Source organism: Podarcis bocagei (genome assembly GCF_964188305.1).
Source record: "Podarcis bocagei genome assembly, chromosome: 7".
Taxonomy (NCBI): domain Eukaryota; kingdom Metazoa; phylum Chordata; class Lepidosauria; order Squamata; family Lacertidae; genus Podarcis; species Podarcis bocagei.
In genome coordinates this window covers 90706641-90716396 of record NC_138132.1, presented here as the reverse complement: position 1 = coordinate 90716396, position 9756 = coordinate 90706641, and positions in this window count along the sequence as shown.

The following is a 9756-nucleotide window of genomic DNA, read 5'->3' as shown; positions in this document are numbered from 1 at the left end:
CCTCCATAGATCTTTATTCCAAGGAACCCGAACTCGGGATGGGCAAAGGCATCCCAGAAGTTTGTCACCGTTCAAATATTGGGGTGCATGCAGAACTAGTTGTGGGGGTTTGTTGCTGCAAGTGACAGCAGCAGCTGAGTTGGTAACCTGGGTCACCATTCCACATCTTCCACAGTGCCCCAGACATAGCATCATTCTAGGCATCACCGGGCAGGGGGGGACAGCAGCAGCCAACACAAAATGGTGGAGAATATTTAGGAAAAAATTCTTTTTTTTATTGTTAATGAGTTTTATTTAATAAAAATACACAGTTTACATTGTATTACAAATATATACATACAAAAAAGACTCCATCAAAAAGAAAAATAGAAAAGAAAAAAAAACGAAAAAGAAAAAAGACAAATAGAACATATACAATTACAAATAACAGAACTTCCGTCCATCTCGGTCTTGGAATTACCTATTCTTATATTACTTCTGCAGTATTAGTAAGACGTTATACATCGATGATTTTAATTATCGTCTACTGATAAGTTATTTATTCCCTGGATAGTCTCAAAATAAATTAAAAATTTATTCCATTCGTCTTTATATTTAACTGTGTTGTTTTGTCTTATTTTTTGTGTTAGTCTCGCTAGTTCAATATATTGATATAGCCTCAATTGCCACTCTCCAACCGTAGGTAAGTCAGGGGTTTTCCATTTTTGTGCAATTTGGATTCTCGCCGCAGCCATGGCATATTGAACAAAGGTTTGGTCTATTTTCTTTATTTCTTTACCAATCATACCTAAGAGAAACAGCTCAGGAGTTTTGGGGAAATTATACTTCAAAAATTTTTTCAGTTCGTCATAAATTTGTTTCCAAAATTCCTTTACTACATCACAAGTCCACCAGATATGGAAGAAGGTCCCAACCTTGTCTCTACATCTCCAGCAGGTATTATCAGCAGTTTTATACATCTTTCCTAACTTTGCTGGGGTCAAGTACCAACGGTACATCATTTTCTCTAAATTTTCACGAAGGGCTACACATGCTGTAAATTTTACACCTTTCGTCCAAAGTATCTGCCATTTGTTATAATCTATATTATGACCGAGGTCTTTCTCCCATTTTACCATCACTCCCTTCACCAGATCTTCTTTGGTATCCCATTCCAATAATTGTTTATACATTTTGGAGAGGAGTTTATCATTACTCTCCAGAATTTCCACCTGAAACCTCGATTTTTTTTCATTCATCCCCAGTCTCTTATGCTCGCCCCATAAAGCATTAATCTGGTGGAAATGAAGCCATTCTTTTATTTTGTCTTTCAACTCCTCATAGGGCTTCACCTTCCATCCTACTTCTGTCTTTACTAGAAGGTCCTCATATGTACATCTTTCATCCGTCATGTTTATTTTTTTTATTTTAATGATGTCAGTTGGGGAGAGCCACCAAGGGATGCCTTTTTCAATCAGTTTTTTGTACCTCTTCCACACTTCTAGTAATGGGCCTCTGATTATGTGATTAGAGAAACCTCTGTGGACCTCCCCTTTCTCTTGCCAAAGGTAGGCGTGCCACCCGAATCTAATATTAAAACCCTCCAAATCTAAGAGATCTGTATCTCTGAGGGTGGCCCACTCCTTTAGCCAGCATATGCAGGCTGCTTCATAGTAAAGCCTGATATTCGGGACTGCAAATCCGCACCTTTCTCTTGAATCTGTTAGGTATTTAAACTTTATTCTGGCTCTCTTCCCCTGCCAAATAAACTTGGTCAGGGTTTTTTGCCAGTTCCTAAAAAGGGAGGTACCTTTAATTATCGGAATATTTTGAAACAGGAATAATAGTCTCGGAAGGATGCACATCTTGATTGCAGACATCCTCCCTGTCCATGAAAGTTTCAGTCTATGCCAGGTGTCTAAATCCTTTTTAATGTCCTGCCATACCTTATTATAATTGTCTTCAACCAGGTTTATATTTTTAGGTGAGAGCCAGATTCCCAAATATTTTACTTTATTCACAATTTTAATACCAATCTTTTCTTCCAAATGAGTTTTCTCCTGTTCAGTCATATTCTTTGTTAGAATTTTTGTTTTTTCCCTGTTTAATCTGAAACCCGACAGTCTGCCAAAGTCCTCCAGAAGTTCTACCACCTTGCTTGCACTATCCGCTGGGTTCTCCACGGACAGAACCAGGTCGTCGGCGTAGGCCTTAAGCTTAAATTCTTTCTTCCCAATTTTTATCCCCCTCACATTTGCTGCCTCCCTTATTCTTTTTGCAATTACTTCTAGAACCATTATGAATAACAGGGGGGACAATGGGCAGCCCTGCCTTGTACCTTTCTTGATCTTAAATGATTTAGTCAGATTGTCGTTTATAATCAGCCTGGCCTGTTGTTCTGAGTATATTGCCCTGATACCTTTCATGTAAGGACCTTCAATGCCTGCCTTTCCCAAACATTGTAATAAAAATTCCCATGAGACATTATCAAAGGCCTTTTCGGCATCTATGAATATTAATGCTGCAGGGACATCTATTCTCATATCTAGGTATTCAATAATGTTTAATATGTGGCGAACATTTTCTTTCGGGTGTCTATTAGGTAGGAAACCCACTTGATCTTTATGTATGTACTTCATTAAAAGCTTCTTAAGTCTGCCTGCCATAATATCAGCAAAGATCTTATAATCGTTGTTAAGCAAAGAGATTGGTCTATAATTTTTTATATCTGTTTTCCCTTTCTCTGTTTTTGGGATCAAGGTTATATAAGCCTCTTTCCACGAGGCCGGGATCTTCCCTCCCTGGAGGATGTTGTTAATCACGTCTTTAAGGACCGGGGCTAGATATTCCTCTAACGTTTTGTAATATTTAGCGGACAAACCGTCCGGCCCGGGGGCTTTCCCGATCTTCATCCTGCTAATGGCCTCCTTAATCTCGTTTACTGTGATCTCCTTATTCAGTTGCGTTCTATCCTCCTCTAGTATATATTTCCCTTCGTTTTGATCCAGATAATTCTTAATTTCTACACTATTTTCTCTTCCTCTTTCGTACAGCTTTTCAAAGAATTGAATAAACCTATTTTCTATTTCCTCTGGGTCTTCTATGATATTATCCTCCGATATTATTTTATTTATCACGTTTTGTTTCTTTCTTTTTCTTAGCTGCCAAGCGAGTAACTTCCCCATTTTATTTGCTGACTCGAAATACCTTTGCTTTGTAAATTTAATTTTCCATTCTATCTCCTGATTTAGTATTGCTGAGTATTGAGATTGAAGCACCTTGGAGGCTCGAATGGCATCATCATCTGTTGGGTTTATAATCAATTTTCTCTCATATTTTCTCAATTGGGAGAGGATCTCCTCTTTCTTACGTTCCCTTGCCTTTCTCCTATAATTGTTTTGTTGTATTAGAAGGCCCCTCAGAACCGCCTTACTGGCGTCCCAAACCACGTCTATGGGGGTTTCATTGTTCAAATTTAAATCTAGATATTCTTTTAGGGTGCCTTTAATTCTTTCCCTCACCTCTTCACTATCAAATAGGTTCTCACACATCCTCCACCTGTATTGTCCCTTCGCTTCATTTTTTATTTCCATGTCTAAGGCACAATGGTCAGATAGTGTCCTGGGATGAATTTCACATTTCTTGACTCTCAGCGAGAGTATTATTGTCATCCAGATCTGGTCGATTCTAACCCAACTCTGATGGGGTTCGGAATAATGAGTAAACTGTTTAGAAGTAGGGTTTTTGTGCCTCCAGATGTCAATTAGGTCTAAATTTCCTTCCATGTCACTAAATGATTTCAGCAATTTTCCCCTATTCATTTTCCCCTTCAGTACACTCCTATCCAAATCCGGCGCCGGAACACCATTCATATCCCCAAGCAAGATTAGTTTGTGGGTTTCCAACTCTAATAACATACTTTCAAGTTTCTCAAAAAACTCTGCTCTGTTTGTATTCGGAGCGTATACCGTCACAACATTAATTCCCCCCCCCCCGAAGTTTAATTGAATCCCTAGGATTCTTCCTTCCTCATCTTTACAAATCAGAGTCGGTTCCCACTTCTCTTTAACATATATTACTACTCCTCTTTTTTTTTTAACATCAGAATTAATAAAGTCTACTCCTAATTTTTTATTCACCAGGATATGTTTGTGTTTTTTAGCAATATGGGTTTCCTGAAAGCAAATTACATCATACTTCTTATTTTTCAAAACTTTCTCAATTTTATTCCTTTTAACTTTCTCGTTCAACCCATTTACATTCCAGGATAAAAATTTTAGTGTGTGTGTTATTGTTTACCTTTGTCTGCTTCTATACCTTTAACCGTGTTCGCAAACTATAATCTATCGCCTTTGTTTCCTGAGAGCTCTCCCTCTTCTGCCGTCTCCACTCCCACTACGGCCTCCTCATCATCTTCATCTGATTCCACTACCCCCTCCCCTGCTCCCCTCTCTTCCTCCTGTCTATTCCTTATCTCTCCTTCCTCTTCTTCCTCCCTACTCCTTGTTCTATTCTCTGCCTTTCCCAAATCTTTTTCATATCTTCTCAAAAACTTATCCGCCTCCTGTGTGTCCAGCAATCTAAATTTTTTCTCTTTATAGAAGAAACCAATCCCCTCCGGGAACTCCCAACGAAATGGTGTCCCGTTTCTTTTCAAAGCTGCTGCCACTTGTTTGTATCCCTCTCTTTTGCGAAGTAGCCTAACCGGTATTTCTTTATAAATAATGATAGGCCTTCCATCAATTCTTAATCTATTATTATAGCTCTTTCTCAAAATTAGATTTTTCATTTCCAGAGAGTTGAAGATCACCAAGCAATCCCCCAAGAATTTACTTGCTTTCAAATGTTTGGGCCTAGTCATTCTATATACATTATCTACGGTAGATGCCATCTCTTCCTCCCCTAGACCTAACCAGTTAGAGAGTTCTTTAATCATTTTCCCTCTAATGTCTTCATTTCTTTCCTCTGCTACTCCCCTGAATTTAAGATGAAGCTGTTTTAACCTCATATCTGCCATGGCTAGATTATCCCAAATCCTGTCTTGAGAGATGCTTAGCTCTCCCAACTCTTCTTTTACCTTCATTGTCTCCTTTTTTTGTTCCCTCATCTCTTTCTGCAGCTTTTTGTTAGATTCCTCAATCATTTTGGACTTAGCTGAGAGATCTTGGATTTTAGTTGAAAGTTCACCCACTGCTCCTTCTATCTTTTTATCAATCATCTCCTGCACCTCTCCTAATTTATTTTCCATATATAATACATTTTGCTTAAATTCCTCCTTTATTTTGGCCCACAGATTATCTAGATCTTTGATTTCCTCCTGCCGCGACAGCTTTCTTTCTCCCGGGGTCCCTCCCCCTTTCTTCCAATCTCTTCCATCCTTTCCCGTCATTCCCAAATCTCACCCCCCCCACAGGCTCGCTTCCCCCCTGCCTTTACTTCCTTCCCCTTTCAACCCCCCTGTTAACCACGATTGTAGGCAGGAATTGTCAATAATAACCCACAATAGTAGGCCAGAAAAAGACCAGTTTCCAGACAGAGTTAAGCAGTCCCCTTGGCGATTTGGCGATGTCCAAATAAAAATTTCAGACGGCCCGGAGCAGAGGTCCTATGATCAATCCAGTGGGAGAGGTTGAGGAGGAGTGCAGGGTGATTCCCCCCAGACTCCTGGCGTTCTCGTTCTTTGCCCCTCACCAATCCACTTAGCCCACCCGCCCTACGACACTCAGGCGGAGGGTTGATAATCCACAGTCAGTCCTTAAGGATATCTAATCCAGGTTAGTCCACTTTTCTCCCGTATAGTCAGAGTCCAGCGTATAGTCAGAGTCCAGGTTATAGTCAAAATCCAAGTTATAGTCAAAATCCGGATTCCAAAAGCCACAGTCGGGATCCAGGTCAAATGTAATGCACCAGTCTCTCTAAACCGCGTGAAACTAATTAAGACGTCACGCCACCTCTTCTGTATTGAATCCTCCTGTTCAGCTCCAACCACCAGGAAATATCCTCCCAGAGAGGAGCGGGGGGAGCAAACACAAGAAGAGAGAGAAAAAAAAACAGAGAGAACGGAGTGTGGCGGCAAACACAGGAACTTTAAAGTCCTTTCACCTTATGCTACTGCCGCCCCTCCCTTAATATTGTCCTTAAACTCCTTCCAGGGGCAGCGTAGGCACTCCCGGTCTTGCTTGTGAAGTTGTAAACTATAAACGCCAGGAGCCGCTTGTCCCTGCGTAACAACGTAAAACAACCCCAAAAGACGAACTGTAACACTCACCAGGGTCCGGTTAGTCCTTAATGTCCAATTCTAACAGTTCTTAAATCCTCGCAGCAAATTGCTCTCACTCAAACAGACTCTCCAAAACTTCCTTATATCGTCGACTTTCCGTCTGCGCCATCTTATGTCCTCCACCGAGTGAACTCCCAAACACAATTCAAAACTCTCCAGGAGCCACCCAGCTCCACTACTGGCTTTACGCCTTATTCATTAAAAAGAAAAAACACATTAAAAACGCTGGGGGTTCCATTCTTTTCTTTAGGAAGCCCGTCGCCTATCCCGGCTGAAGCTCGAGGCGTCGCCCTGCAGAGTCGGTGCCTCCCCAATTCGCGCTCGCGGTCCTTCGTTTTCTCCTCGTACCAGCTCGGGAGAACAGTACGACCGCTGCCACGCTGCTGGGTGCCTATCCCCCAAGGCTGCCCCCCTTAGGGTTTTTGGGGTGCGCTGCGCCCTAGCGTCTCCCCCAAGCCTCCACAGAGCCCAGAAAACCGGGAGCGAGTTTTCCGCGCTTCCTCACTGGTTGCGACCGGAACCGGAAGTCTAGGAAAAAATTCTTCAAGGATGCCTTTTCACTCAGAAATGTTTTTGGAGTAATTTTTTAATATATATTTTTAGAACATTGGTTCAGTTCTAGTGGGAAGTCAGCTCAGCTTCTCCATCTGCCCTTACCCCCAGGATAGTTGTCCTTACCTCAGTCTCAGGTGCTTTTCAACAGCCTTGGAGTGAACAGATAATGCATTTTGTTTCTGCTGTCCAGACCAGGTAGGAAAAGCTCCATTTCCCCTCTATCTGAAGAACATAAGAAGAACCCTGCTAGATCAAGCCATAAAATCCCATCTAGTGCAGCATCCTGTTCCCAAAGTGGCCAGCCAGACGCCTCTGGGAAGCCCACAAGCCAGACCTGAGCCCCAAAGCACCCTCCCCATTTGTGATTCCCAGCAACTGGTATTCAGAGGTATACTGCCTCCAGCCATGATGATGGGTTTTTTCCTTCTGAGTCTATGAGTGGGGAGGATGTAGTGAAAAACCTCTGCTTACAATGGATTTCCACCACAGGCAAACCTCTATTTGATTCGAAGAACAGAAGCAGGGGAAAAAATCAAGGAGCCCCCTCCATATAGCTGGATACAGAAGAACTGAAGAACAGAAAGCATTGATTGCAGGTTCATTCCAGTAATAACTCGCACAATCAATGGGAGAGCTGAACACGGCCAGTACTTTGGAACAGCTCTTCATGAAACTCCTACCGGCAACTCAGCCCTTGCCCTTTAACCCAACTAGCATTTGATGAATGGTTTTTATCGTCAGGAAAGCTGCACAGATTATAGCTCTTTACAGACATCCAGAGTGGTTATAGCGAATGCACAGTGACAGCAAAACCCTCCCTGATCCATTGTGCTTTATTTCAATATCTGAAACAAGCCTACACATGTGCACAACAGGACTGTGTGCATTCATTTCCTAACAAATGAAAAACTGAAAGGAATGGGGACCACTCATGCCATTTGTTAGGAAACAAGTGTCCAAATAGTTATTGATTTCCATTTTATTCTAGGAGCCAAGATGGGTTGAGGGGAAGGACTGCAGCTAAGTGAGACTATGTCCTTTTTAACATTCAAAAGTTCCCAGGGTCAGTCCCTGGCTGGCATCTCTAGACCCAAGTCAGAAATCGTAGGAAGCCCCTGCCAGTCACACAATGGGGCAGATGGAGTTAGATGGAGCAACAAACTGACTTGATAACATTACTGAGCTTGACCATTCATGAAGGGGCTTCTTTGTTTGCCCCAAAAACATTTTCAGACCCAAATTGGAGAATAGAGAGGTCCACAAGAATACAGCAGGTGTGGGTCAGGCTGTGGTCAGGGATAATGAGGATTTTAGCACAACAACTTCTAGAGGGTAACAGATTCCTCATCTCTGGAATACAGAGTGGCCGGACCAACTCTAGAGGAAGCAAGGAAAACCTACTAAATCTTTGGTTTTTAATCCAGAGCCTTCTGGAGGATGGGTTTTGGAGCTAAGCACACTCCCAGTGCCCTTTGAATTATATAAAATAGGGATGCCAACTGTGTGAATTTAACCTATCCATCAAGAGGGCTTTGAACAACACCAGCTGTTACCACTACCACCTTTCCTTCTTCTGTTTCTTTTTTTTTTTTTGTCCTCCTCCCTTTCCCCTATCTTTCCATATAATAAAAATGTAAAAGTGTCACCACACAGCCCCATTTGGAAGATTTTAGTGCTGCATCACAACACAGGATTTGTATGAAGCCGGAGGAGCAAAAGAGAAAGCAGGTTGCACAACAGTGGCCATGGCATGGGAGCAAGAAGGGAAGAGAGGAGAAAGTGTGGTTCAAAAGGACAAGAGAGGTCCTCCTTCACAAATGTGTTTCATTCCTGGTACCATGTGGTCTTCAACACCAAGTTCCAAATTCAATGTAGCAATTTAGAACAGGTATTTTATTAATGAGAAAACACCCCTATTCTTCTTCTTCTTCTTCTTCTTCTTCTTCTTCTTCTTCTTCTCTTTGGCGATCACTTCTAGCCAAGTAAGACTGTCTTCCACAAACACGGTTTTAACAATGAGTCCATAAGTGACTGTGGAGGCCAATTCTGGATCCACACATCCTTCCACAGTGGGGACATCCACCGACTGAACTGAACTTTAACTGAACAAGCTAACTGGCAGGTTTCCTCTTATGATTATATTCACCTTAAAGGTCAGTAACATATATCATCATGGGGGCATGTACAAAGCGGAATGCAGAATAGGAGAGAGGAGGAGGAGTGGAAAGGGAGATGGTCTGTGTGCAAGGCAGAGGTGGGAAAGGGGAGGAAAAGGAGGAGGAGGGAGAAAATGGGCAGAGGAGAAGGCTTGAGGATGAAGATTGCAAAATAGGAGGAGATGGTGGCTTCATAACTGGTAGGATTTGCAATGCGTAGGAGAAGGAAAGTGCAGGAGATAACCATGGAGGTGGTCTGTGTATGGCGGAGGGAGCACAAAAAGGAGGAGGGAGGCATGGACTTGGGGGTGAAAACGGGTGCAAAGTGGGACTGCAGAATAGAAGGAAGCAGTGGCTTCAGCAATGGGTTTAGGAAAGTGAAAAGCATGCTTAGTAGTTGTCATGGGTCAAGGAGGGACTTAATGTGGGGGTGGCAAGGGGGCAAGCAAAGCAAGCAGGGGGCACAGTCCCTAGTACAGTGGTACCTCTACTTACGTATGTGATCCATTTCGGCGTGCCATTCACACCCCCAAAAGTCTGTAAATAAAGCGGCGCTACTGCGTGTGCACTCAGCCTGAAGCACGCAGATTGCTTCTGTGTGTGCACGTGTGGTGAAACCCGGAAGTATACACTTCTGGGTTTGCCACATTCGCAACCCAAAAATCCGCAGTACGAAGAGAACGCAACCAGACTGTACAATATAATATATTAAAGACAGGTGGGGGTATGAGGAAGTGAGGCTTGCTTGCTCATGTATAAAATCAACTTTCCCCCCTAGAAAACATT